Source organism: Lytechinus variegatus, chromosome 4 (genome assembly GCF_018143015.1).
Source record: "Lytechinus variegatus isolate NC3 chromosome 4, Lvar_3.0, whole genome shotgun sequence".
NCBI lineage: Eukaryota > Metazoa > Echinodermata > Echinoidea > Temnopleuroida > Toxopneustidae > Lytechinus > Lytechinus variegatus.
The window spans coordinates 14,538,213-14,552,203 of record NC_054743.1 but is presented as its reverse complement, the minus strand read 5'-3'; the positions used below and the strand labels follow the sequence as shown (position 1 = coordinate 14,552,203).

At 35.5% G+C, this 13,991-nt stretch overlaps 1 pseudogene; it reads right to left on the bottom strand.

Annotated features, from left to right (window-relative positions):
- Positions 1-4,673: 4,673 nt before the first annotated feature.
- Positions 4,674-13,991, bottom strand: part of LOC121413460 — a 41,368-nt pseudogene continuing 32,050 nt past the window's right edge.

The window sequence follows — 13,991 nt, the reverse complement described above, 5'->3', positions numbered from 1 at the left end:
GGCGTACTGTTGAGTATAATCTTCGACCATCTTGCGAGAAATCGTAAGAAGGCCGTAAGTCTTTCGAAAGAATAAGTCAAGGCATTCTTTTGAAAAACGTAAGAATTCTAGGGCTATTGTTTAACCGAAAATCGTTTCGAGTTTCAAGAATATTTCGAGTTGTATTTAAAAGGCCGTAAGAATCTATGCCCCATCTACGAAACTCAACGAACTTCAGAATTCATACGAACAGTGAGATTCGTACGGAAACATCGTCCGTATGGTAACCTATGTGACCGAATTTTAGGTCCTCATACAATGACATTCATTTAAAATCTATGTTTGATGTGTTTTAGTACGATGATGACAAAATCAGGACGAATTTTCAGGGATGCACTTAGTAGGTGCCTGTATTGGTAACTTGAATGAAGTATATGGTTGTTTATGGACATCACTTATGTTATTCCGTCCAAGGGCATTCTATAAAATGTGTATGTCCGAGATACAATTCCTTGTCTGTTTTTAGTCCATATCATATGAAAAGTTACAAAGCTTTAAAGGCATTATCACAGTTCATGAAATGAAATGGGAAGGAGATAAAAGGAAGCTCAGTTCAAAAAGGGGGTTTGATATTATACTGAATTGTCCCCAGGAATTATGTGAAGTTGCTATATACACCCTGATTCTTTGTAGCGATGCCATAAACCACTCATCCATTCTTTCATGTTTGATATTATCTTTCTATTTACCTTACTATCGATCTATACCACATTATCTCACTCTTTTACATTCATTCCACTCTATCTTGATACACACAATGTATCTTTCTTGAGTCTATAGGTCACACAGTATCTATATTTATATACTGATATAATTGACCTCACTTTAATTCTAAGACCCCCTCCTTCAACCTTGAATGTTGATATAAATTATGTACCTTTCCCTGATACCAACTCACAATCAATGGGCATAAAAGGTTTGTTCGTAATGCTTTTTATTACTGAAAATTATATGTATTTCATCTGGAATTTTATTTTATTCATCTGTGAAATTCATTGATTATGTATGTATACTTGAGAACTCTGTCATATTTTTATGACAATTGCCGTTCTTGCATAGCTATTTCTATTAATAATTTTGATACTGTCTTCTATGTGCAAGAAAACACGAACCATTTAATTATTTCAAGCTATGCGTGTTTATGTTTTCAATATGTGATTTACATCATGTAGTTAATCTGTCTCAGTTTGAAGAGGTAGATATAGGAAGAGAGAGGGAGAGAGGGAGAGAGAGAGGGAGAGAGAGAGGGAGAGAGATACCGAGGGAAAAGAGAGTGAGCGGGGAGGAGGGTGGGGAGAGAAAGAGTCGGACGTTGGAAGTTATTATTGAGTATTGTAAAAAACAAATCAGAAATGATGCAAACAAGACACGGTGCATATATCTCTAATATGACACGATGGTCTTTATTACTATCAAGTAATCATGCAGAAATAACCGACGGAATCTTATGTACAAGAATGTATATAGTCCATCAAAAGTACTTCATAGGACAAATAATCTTATATACATTGCATCTCGATCTAAAGTGAAAAAAAAATCAACCCTTCAATTTAGTTTCAAAATTAAAGTAAATACCACATCTATGACCGAGTCTATATGAACAGAATGTATAGCATTCAACTTCAAATAAATTTAATTTGGCTCTTAAATCAATTCAATTGCCTATACATAGTACATATTTGCCGTTGAATTATATAAAATTGTCGAAATAAAGATAGATTGTATTATATTGTAGCGCAAAGGAATGTCATAGGTTATCACTTTATATTGTATGACGTCATCACTAAGCATGGCAGAATAATTCCCATCAGTGCCTCGTGCAACCACCTCCTAAGTCCATAGTACAACTAAAACTCTTGTCATGCAAACCTTGTACAACTTATTATTTTTAGATAGACCTTATATTGTACGGCTTCAACATTATAAATATGATGACTGTACAGTTGGAATGGAAAGCCAATGAAATCGCTGTCCTTTGTTTGCAAGCCAATCAGAAACCTGGGGGCGTTTCATGTAAGGACTTGTCGGACGTTTTATCCGACAAGTCCCATTTTATCCGACACTTACCATAGGAACAGTACCTCACGGCCAATCAAAATCATGGAAAGATGTCAGATCTGACAACTTGTCGGATGAAAAAAATGATGAAACGCTCCCCTGGTGATAAAACCTTGGCCTCCCTCAGCAAATAGGATGCTATACACGACATCTGCGAAATGTCAATTTTAATGGAATCATGAAACTGCAGAAACATCACGAAACGGTGTCTTGTCGTATTCTGATTTCATTTGTTCAATAACATGTTCAATTACACAATGTACTTGGCTTGATGAGTAAACAGCTTATCACATAGTTTATACGAGAACATGGAAATGAAATAACAGGCATAACTTTTATTCATGCCATGCTACTAATTAAGAGGGCACCCCCTCGAAATTGATCGATATAATACAAGATATACAGTATAATGTAAATAAAATAATTATTATGTACATGAAATACATATTTTTCAAAATGTACATGAACGAGCCATCTCATTATGGACTGCATGCTTTAGACTATGCATACATCATTTTCTCTCTGAAACAATAAATATATTGCACATTTTAAGGAGACTTTCCCCGAGAGCGTAAAAATAAACATACACCACAAATCGATGAAAAATAGTAGAGTTTGTACCCCGCAACGCAGGCAGGGCAGTGGGAACGATTTTTAGATAGGAGTGCTGGGGAATTTGTTCAGGGGATTGTAGTAGTGGTAGTTTTAGTAGTAGTAGTAGTGCTGGTAGTGGTAGTAATAGTAGTAGTAGTAATAGTAATAGTAATAGTAGTAGTAATAGTAGTAGTAGTAGTAGTAGAATCAGCAGCAGCAGTAGTAGTAGTCATTTTGCGTAACAAACCAACATGGCGTATCGTTGGCAATATTTCTAAGTGCGAGTAAGCTAAACGTGCATGCTAAAACGTTGGCCATTAAAAGAAAAATCGAGTTTTGTGATATATTTTGACGTAATATTCAGATGTATTCCCCCTTTTCTCCTTTTTTTTATCGGTCATCACTCATGAACCTGTTTTTCTTGGTCCTTGGCCCCCAAGCCGCACATACTTTGTACGCCAAAAGTAGAAGTGCAGCAGTAGTAGTATTGGTAGTATTCGTGGCCCTGGGAAGGGGAGGGGGGGGGGGTGTGGAAGCACCCCATACCCCCAAAATGTCCATGGGGGTGCTGCATGTTATATTCTCCAGAGGCAACACGCCCAGGTATTTTAGAAGATGACTGTGTAAAAATTTAAAAAAATGTAACCAAAATATTTATACTTTCATTTTGTAGTGGAACCTTTTTTTTTTGCTTTTCAAAGTTCTCCGTACCAAGTCGATCTCCATTTTGTAGTGAAAGAGTCGGTTTTTTTGGCTTTTCAAATTTACATTAGCACCCCCAGTAAAAAAAAAATCGTTCCCAAGGGCCCTGGTAGTATTAGTAGTAGTAGTTGTGGAGGTGTTGGTGGAGGTTGTGGTAGTATTAGTAAAAGTAGTAGTATATTAAGTAGAAATAATAGTAGTATTAGTGATATAATTAAAAACAATATACTCAGTTCTTGTATAGTGCATATCACGTGATAAAATACCTTTATCAGCTTCCATAGGGAGTTTGATACTGCCATCCCGGTTTTAGCTCGGCAGCATTTTGTAGCGCTCATTCTGTCAGGCTACCCGCCATGTACACCTTACCAAGATTGGGTGCAGCGCTGAAGGAACTTAACAAGTGAATAACCTAGTAGTAGAAGTAGTAGTAGTAGTATAACTCGTAGAAGTAGTAGAACTAGTAGTAGTAGTAGTAGTATTAGTAGTAGAAGTAGTAGTAGGAGTAGTAGTAGTAGTATTAGTAGTAGTAGGAGTAGTAGTACTAGTAGTAGTAGTAATAGTCATATTATGAGCAGTTGTGGTGATATCAGTGTATACTGCATGTATAGATGCAGTTGTAATTCAGTCGGTTGTATTAGTTTAACAAAAACTATGGTAGTAGAAAAGGTAATGATGGTGTTGCTGGACACGGCTGCGAAGACATTACACAAAACGTGGTGTTTGTTAAAGGACAAGTCCCCCCAACAAAAACTTGATTTGAATGAAAAGAGAAAAATTCAACAAGCATAACGCTGAAAATTTCATCAAAATCGGATGTAAAATATTAAAGAATGTTATGACATTTTAAAATTTCACTTAATTTCACAAAAAAGTTATATGCACATCTCGGCCGGTATGCAAATGGGGAATGGATGACATCACTCACTCACTATTTCTTATGTATTTTATTGTATGAAATATGATTTTTTTTCATTTTCTCATCATTGTCATGTGAAATGAACTTGCATTCCTCCCTGAACACGTGGAATTCCATTATTTTAACATTTTGTGCTTCAGGCAAGGAGGTCCTAATCGTCAAATTCATAAAAATTGAAATATTGTGTAATTCAAACAATAAAAAACAAAAGAAATAGTAAGTAAGTGACACCATCGACTCTCTCATTCGGATGTAACTGGCTCGTTCATATAACTATTTTGTTAAATATAAGCGAAACTTTGAAATGTCATAACTTTCTTTATTTACATCCGATTTTGATGAAATTTTCAGCATTGTGCTTGTCTGATTTTTCTCTATTGATTCAGATCAACATTTTTCGGACGTGGACTTGACCGTTAATGACAAAATAATGATAGGCGTATCAGCAGCAATAGCAGTAGGATAACTCTTATTTAGCATCATCATAATACAATGTTTTATATGATTATTGTTACAGTTGTAATAATGCACGTAACATATCTTGTTCTAAGTAGAACGAAAAATAGCACACTATCCATAGAAAATGATATTTAAAGAAAATACTGAAGAATTTGCTAACTGAAAATATTCCATGTGAATTGCTGATAGTTTTTTTCATTAAGTGAGATCTTTTTTTTCGTGAATAACATTTTCGATCAATACGCGTTTTGATGAATAAACCGGAGTAAATGAAGAAAATTCAAATAGTGTAGCTTAATTTAACCTAGTAATTCGTTCAAATACCAGAAATTGGCTTATTTTTTATGTCTTTTCTAACTTCTTTCTTTATAATCATTACAAAAGTATCCAATTTATGTCCAGTAGAAATGAATACATTAGAAATATAAATCTATTTTTTTTCCATCATAACTTCATAAAAAATCTATTCGTTTTACTCTAAATAGAATAAAAGGCCTAGATCATTCTTAATTAACCATTTCGCACTACTCTGTCTTGATATCATCATTGTTCAAATATGTTAATGTCAATACATAATTAATTACGGTGTATTTCACAATCAATGAATCATTTCTATATTTTCACATTAAGCTTCATAAACAATCATGACAATAAATACGACAAATGGGGAGTTTCATATAATAAATAGATCTATAAAGCAGTATAAACGATAAATGATCTTAAATGGAAACAGATACAGTGATTGATAGAACTATAAAATTCATTTCCTTTCGTTAATCTCCTGATATAGACATCCGTATGTCAATGAAAATGGAGTCCGGCATCAGTATGAGGTTTGTCAGATTGAAACAAAAGTCTCTCAGTCATTCAGTATTGAATGTTTCCAAACCGGATATTTGTAAGACCGCTAGGTTTCAATCAGCGGTTCTGCGACATCGCTGCATTCGATCCGATTCTGAGTGTTACTGTGCACCACCACGACCTGCGCTTCTTTGCGGCAACTCATATCTTCCATCCGCAGTGAAGGCCGTTTGAGGTGAGATGGGCGACCCGACGAGTCGGGGAGAGCCAGGGTTGAACCTCGCTGGGTCGATGATGACCATGTGATCCCTGCAGCGACGATAAAACAAGGTGGGGAAAATAAAGGGAAATTATGGGAAGAGAAACAAGGAGAAAGGAGAAAGATGTACTCGAGTCAAATGCACACAACATGAGGAAAACAGAAAGAGGAAATTACGAGCAAATGCCAAATAGAGTATAAATCAAAAAGAGAAACGAAAGCACAATTTATGAACCTATATGACACAGCAACAGAAAAAACACCCCAAACCACAAAATCCCACAACACCATGAAAAAGTGAGAGTTTATAGCGACCATGTATCTACAGTATATGAGCATTTGTAATTGGGCGCAAAGGCTTGGTACATCAACATGATACTTGAGAGTTACATTGATATAGCTTGAATTATAGCTTGAAATTATTTTCTCATTGTTCTTTCTGGTTCATCAAATAAAAAGAAAGAAGAAATTCAACCTGGCCTCGAATGTGCATACTACTTGCTCATTAGCTTTTTGGTGATATATATTTGCTGATTTCAACGTTGAAGTGGTTACGGAAAAGGGAACGAAGCAAAACAAAAATAAAAAAAATAAATAAAAATGAAGAAGCGAACTTATAAAAGTAAGCACTTGATCGACATTATTAATGAACTCACCAATCAACAAATAAAGTTTGTGCTGTTCAGCAGGTTTTCGATGACTCCTAGCACTGAACCAATCACCATGCATGGAAATGCAAAACACAAAATGTGAACAGTGCAGATAGGTGCAGCGAAAAATGGTGGATGTGATGGTAGTGTTGGGTGAAAGTGCAAAGGTGAAGTGAATACAAGAAAACACAATCAAAATGAAATATTAAAATAAAAATAAACCATGTTCCACTAAAGCAAAAATATCGGCCACATTGTATGACTGACCTGCCTAATGGCGCTCGGAAAATTTTTAAAATTGTTTTTTAATATTTAGTCATACAAATTGGTGCTATTAGGACGTATTTTTCTTTTATTTTGTATTAACTTGAATAAGATCTTCCATGAAAGGTTTACTGCATATTTGATATAATTATGAAGAAGTATGATACAGCGATCTTTTCCATTTTCATTTTAATTTAGGAAGGGTATATCGTCACTGAAATCAGTCTTCTATTATGCACATGCGAAACAATCTAACAAATCAAAATTTTCACCACAATTGAATATGTGTTTAAATTAATTATGGATACCTTTGTTGAGTTTAGCCGACCATTAACCGATCCCGCCCTTGGCTTTCCGTTGTGCGATATTATCGATAGCTTGGTAGCAGTGATCTTTGTACCGGTGATAGAATCGTCGTAAGATCCTGATTGGTAAGCCTTGCCTTGTTTCTGACGTCCACATATACGACGGATCGGTCGTAGGAACTAGATTAGTGTTTAATAATGGGAAAAATATATATATTAGGATGAATTATAAGATGAATGACAAAGGATATAAGCGAAATGTTTTTTTTTTGTTCGCCGTAATCCTATTGTAAAAACCATGGGCCTAAATTTGTCCACAAATAGCGGCCATCATTTTGGTATCCCTTTGAATTTTGATTGAATTCATTGGTTTCTTTTCTTTATCAAACTTCAACATACAAAATCAGAAATACGGAAATTCAAATCAATGATAAACAGAACACAAACAGGATGAGTTTACAGTTGTAAATAGATAATATGAAGTAAAATTATGAAATTCCTATCCTTAAGGTGCGGATGTAACTTTGTGCCAAATTTGAAGCGAAGACAATTTCTAGTGTTTTAATTTTGAGTCATGAGTCAATTTCTTTTTGTAAACAGAAAGTGACCAATTTTGAATTGATGACCTTTCTTCATTGGTTGTAACTCTTTTTTGTTGTGCTCCCTCATATCCGTGGTTATTATTATTATTATTACCTCCTGATTATAGTTATACAATATAGCCGTATTTAAAGGACAAGTCCACCCCAATAAACATTTGATTTGAATAAAAAGAGAAAAATCCAACAAGCAGATCACTGAAACTTTCATCAATCTGATGTTAAATAAGAAAGTTACGACATTTAAAAGTTTTGTTTAATTTCACAAAACAGTAATAGGCACATCCCCGTCGGTATGCAAATGAGGGAACTGATGACATCACTCACTATTTCTTTTGTATTTTATTATATGAAATATTCTACTTTTCTCCTCATTGTCCTTGAAACAAAGTTTTATTTCTCCCTGAACATGTTGAATTACCATTGCTGAACATTCTATGGTTCAGCCAGGCTGGTCCTCATTGTCAAATCTGCAAAAAGTGGAATAATGTTTAATTCGAACAATAAAAGACAAAAGAAATATTGAGTGAGGGACACCATCGATTCTCTCTTTCGCACGTGACTAAACTGTGCATGTAACTATTTTGTTAAAATAAGCGAAACTTTAAAATGCCATAACTTTATTTTACATCCGATTTTGATGAAATTTTCAGCATTATGCTTGTCTGATTTTTCTCTATGGAATCAAATCAACATTTTTATGAGGTGGACTTGACCTGTAATGAATATCTTACCTTTTGCCTGAAGAACTGCGTGGTAACTGTATATAAGATCGGGTTGAGAGCAGAGTTGACTGGTAAAACGAAGATGGCAAACCATGCGTGCACTGACTGTGGTATGACTATACCTATTTTAGAACGAATGTAAGTAAAGATGATAATTTTGCGAAACCACGAGTTCTTTTAGTCATAAATTATTCATAATTTTATCAATTTCACACTGCCGGCTGCAAATTTAATTGCGTTCATAACTGGAAGATAAGAAGCTTAGACTGTAATTTTGTGAAATACAAAATAATTTCGTTCGCTTTCTTTAGGCTTCTGTGATGTAACTCCTTCTTCTGGATGTCGATAACACGTTCAAAAAAAAAACAATCGGAAATACACCATGCATTTTCTAAGAAAAGCATCCTGCGCATCACCGTTACCCACCATCACCAACACAACAACCAACCTCTAGCATTTTACTTACTTCTTCTACCACCACAACCTCCTAAAACCAATAACTGTACACCCACACGACCTACTCTACCACCACCACCACCATAACAACGCCAGTATGTCCATCATCATCTATTCTTACCTGCGTAAGATGCTATCTTGACCAATATGATAGGCATCCAGCAGATAAAGTCAGTAGCGACAATGATCGTGAACCGCTTCAACAAGTTCCAGTCTTGCGACTCTTTCGTTGATCTACAATCAGACAAATATTTTAAGATATTATTTACATTTTTGCTCTGATATTTAAATTGTTATAGTGCATATAGAAGTTACCTATATCAATCGTGTTTTCAGAAAGCCTTCCCATCATGTTCAGGAAAGTAATAATTTAGTTCTGAAACCGTATTGATAGAATTGGCCCTTTTTTGACAATTCTTCCTAACGTTATTCATTCTAGGAATAGCCTTTGATCTGGTGCCTATCATTATCTCCCCAATCCGCTAAAAGTAGAAATAATTCTGGAAATAAAGTCCCTTGCTCATAAAAACAAACAAACGTATTACTACTCTTATTATGTGAAAAGGTATCATGAATCTGACAACTGGTTATTTATCTGTCATCACGGTCTTGTACCAACCTCATAGCAAGGCTTGACTTCCGTACGGTGGCGAACATCTGCGCGTATGCGTAGAGGATGAAGATGAACGCGATGAGATTGAAGAGGACAAAGACCACGAGGGTGAACTCCCAACCGTGATCGAACGGGCGATCGAATTGGAGTGGGAGACACACGCCGTTGCCGCCGTAGAAGAATTCGCCAAAGTAGGATCGGTGGAGGACGGGGAGGATGGCGATGAGCATGGCGGCTAACCAGAAGGCGACCATGAGGATGACAGCGTGGGCGAGGTGACGTTGACGAAACTTGAACGGATGGACGATTGAGATAAACCGATCGGAGGTTATCACTGATTTGGGGAATCATAAAGAAATCAAACAATACCAATCATTATTCATAACTTCTGTTTATGAGGTGGAGGCGAGGAGGAGGTTGAGGAAGGGGTGAGAAGGAGGAGGTGGAGGAAAAAGAGAGTGGGAGGAGTAGGAATGATGAATAGTACATTCATCAATATAGACCCTTTTACTTTTTGCTTCTCAAGGACTTTTAATGAGATTTTTTCCATTAATTTTTAATTAAATCCTTCCAATCCGCCTTCTTGTATACTATATCTTAAGCAAATTTTAAAACTTCTGCAATTACTTTTGAAAATATTCTGTTGATTCATATTAACCCCAAAAGTATTAATGATAACATATTTTTTTCATGCTTTGTGTATTTTTATAATTCTATTTTGATACTGTTATGTTTTATATTGTTTTTTTATGTAAAAGTTCTGTACAATTGAGCTCTTGCTGCAAACAGTCTTGAAATAAAATACCATTATTATAATTATTATAAGCAGAATACTATTAACTTTGTCGCATTTTTCGCGGGGGCAGTAGTCCAGGTACATGCCTGCACTCAAGACTAGAATATGGTGTGCCAAAACGTGAGACCACAATTTTTCTTGATTTTCATTATGAAAAAAAAACAAGCACATGTAAAACTGAGCAAAAGTATACTTTGCCCTAAAAGTATGTCCTAACACGTGCCCTTACTCTAATTATTCGAAAATGTGTCCTCTGAAAATCAATTAATGAAACCGTGAGAATTATAGTAGAAAATCAAAGGATTTCATATCAAAATTAAAGTTAATTGGAAAGTCACGTACGGATCGACCATAACAAAATTTACAGAGTAATTAGCAAATTACATAATTATACATGCATTACCATTTACAGTACGGGATTAAAGAAAACAAAAATCAAATTTGATTTTCATTGGAAGATTTTAGCGTTGGATTCTATTTGTCACTGTAATCTGTAATATCACTGTTTCCGTGCATTCGCGAGATCATAGTGACTTTACGAATACCTTTAAGTTTTTGATATCATTACTATCATTGCCATGAATAACGCCCCTCTTCTACACCTTAAAGTTACTGTATGAATATTTACAAGTCACTCTCAATTATTGAGATAAAGCTCGAAGGAAAATTAATCAACCTAACAGTACTTCCATTATATACCATACAACATCAGTCAAATCAGTCAACGTATTCGAGGTTGCATGGGTCAAAATTAATAATACAATGAAACGAAATACTATTTTGAATATTCCTCAAATTATGTGTAGATATGACTATCAGAATTATTATTATCAAGTGGGTTCTATATCAATTGACAGTGTCCAAATTGGACTGTTAACTATTTAAGAAGGTTAATCATATTTGAACAACAAGAAAGAACAAACATGAACTATGATGCCATGCAAAGCAGAGGACCAAACATGCAAAATGAACACGTTGCCCGGCACATTGCGAAGGTCAATCGGTCTCTGCCCTGATCAACCTAAAACAGTATATTTTTTGGATGGAGGGGCGCAAATAACAAATTTGGAAATAGAGGAGGCGCAGACGACAATTGCAGGGCTCGAATTAAGAATTTAAAGGGGCAAGGCCATTTTTTAAAAGGGCACTTAAGGGAAAGGGGAGGCAGTTTTCACTTTATGGGACATCCAAGGCCACCAAAAAAGGGCATCAATAATAAATGCACTTTTCAATGGGGCACATGCACTAGATTACCGCAGGGCACCAAGGCCACATAAAAAAGGGCAGTTATTTTGGCCTTAAGTCTACAAATATTTGAAAGGGCATCAAGGCCATTTCTGAGGGCATCTAAGGCCATTGCCTTGGATGGCTTTGGATTAATTCGAGCCCTGCAATTGTCTCTGAGATGTAGTTATATGTATTTTCATTGGGCAACTCACTGAATATATATAGGGCAAACCCTTGCGGCCCCTATACGTCACTGATCAAACTAATCCTTTCGACGGATAATTCTCTGGAATTTCAATCGAGGATCACAACAGTTTTTACGATTGATTTGTATTGATTATTCAATTTTTTTTTTCAAGTTTATGAGTACAATTTTTATTAGTATGCTGATTTAATTTTTATACATGGTGTTAAGCTTTACAGAAAACAGAACACTTAGCAAAGCTCGTAAGCCTATAAAGTAAATGCTTTGTATTATTAATATCTTTATGATTATGACCTAAAAATATTAATAGATTGGTAAGGGGTAAACAAAGAATGACAACAAACCTGTTAATGTAAGTACAGACATTTCACTGGAGAGAAGACTGAGTAGTCCACACATCCTACAGACCCAACCACTTCGCCAGTTCAAATCTTTAAAGATGTATTCGCCTCTGTTGAAGAAGGAAGGGATAATAACCAGGGGCCGCGGAACATGTACAAAACGTAAAAATGACAATCTGATTGTGATTTTTTTTGTATGGTCAGCCCCCCCCCCCCCCACTTTCAAAATTGTTCCGCGGCCCCTGATCACTGAGGGGAAAATAATGGTAAGGGAGGGGGAACGATTAAAGTTGGTGTTCTTTCTATCGACAACCTTTTGGATTTTTCAGATTGCACATTTCGTAATCCTACTTTTGCCTATATGTCCATTCAGTTATAATTGAAGAGGTTCATTCTAAAAGGGATCAGGCCCATTTTCCATCAAATCTTACTTATTTGCCTAAATTATATACTTTCAGTACCTCTATATAACACCAAGAAAGACTTGAATTTTCGATGAAAAACGATTTCATACTGGCCAAGAAAATGTACTTTATTTCAAAAGGGGTTATGTCCTTGTTTTATAATTTCCAAAAGTTGTTAGCTCCTCGTTTATCCATTTTGTGAAAATTATCATGTTTTTTAATTCTCATACTAATTCTCATACACTGCAATTGCAGTTTTTGGAAATGTAATGTAACATAATTCTCCACCATGGGAATGTTAAATCACATTTTGAAAAAAAAAACCTTCGAGTCTTCACTTATTCATTTTTCTTTTAAATTTTCATTTTTTTAAACTAACCTGTAGGAGATATTTTGTGAGAGATGTTATGTCACACATTGCGAATTTTGACTGAAGCGAGAAAGCCCGATTGAGTTTCATAATTTTCAGACCTATATGTTTCCGGCGGATCTCGAATCATTAAATCCTATTACCTAAACATGACGTCATGCAGTCCAATGATGAGCAGATAGAGACCCATGAGAAAATCCGCCACGGCTAAATTCATGATAAAGAATGAATGGACCTTGTTATCCTCACTGACGAAGCATCGGGCCAGGATAACCAGTAGGTTGCCAAATGACCCGAGTAGGGCAACTAGCCAGACGGCACCACGTAGCAACCAGTTGCCCAACAGATCATCGACATTCGAGATGCCATCCCCTTTGGGCAGACAGACCCGGACGTTGGGGGCGTACCCGCACATAAAGAAGTAATCGAAGTAGCTGTAAAGAGAAAATAAAAAGGTAATTATTCTGATGAAGAAAGGAAGGTATAGAAATAGAGAGTAGGTGAACATTTTATTTAAAAATCAAGAGCTACTTCGGTAATCGGAATCAGCGAAATACACCACCGTTTATGATGGTGACTTTTATTTCAGCTGTACCTCAAGATCTGAATTGGAAAGTACATCTGTATATATATAGGCCTACATGGTTTATCAGTTGACAACCATACAAGCTTGGTCAAACCACGGTATGTAGTTATGTCAGTAGAGTTTGTATCTGCTGCAATATTGAGGCAGATATTTCCGAAAGTTTGGTGTTTATAGACTTGTAAGAGGACGTCTCCAACTAGTTTGTTAAAATTACCAAACCCCTGACATCAAGGAGGTTACCTTCCTAAATAGGTACTGATAATATTGCTTAATTTTTAATGAATTTAAGATGAATTAAAATAAACTCCGTCAGATTCATTGAAAAAAATGTAAGTAATGAGAGGAAGTGAAGTATTATAGTAAATGCGTATTAAATGATTTTGAGAATGATTTATCTTATCTTACATATTGTTGAGATTCTCGAGTGGTGTGAAGAGCTCTCGGGGTACTTCGGTTAGCTTGTTCTCCCGTAAGTCTCTGTTTAAAAGAATGAATAGCATGATATATTAATTGTATATTATTAATGATTGTATAATAGCATGTGTATGAATTATAAATAATGGTCGATTGACTCATGAATAGTGACTCCTTTCCACTTTTATGAACAGCTGGTTTACCA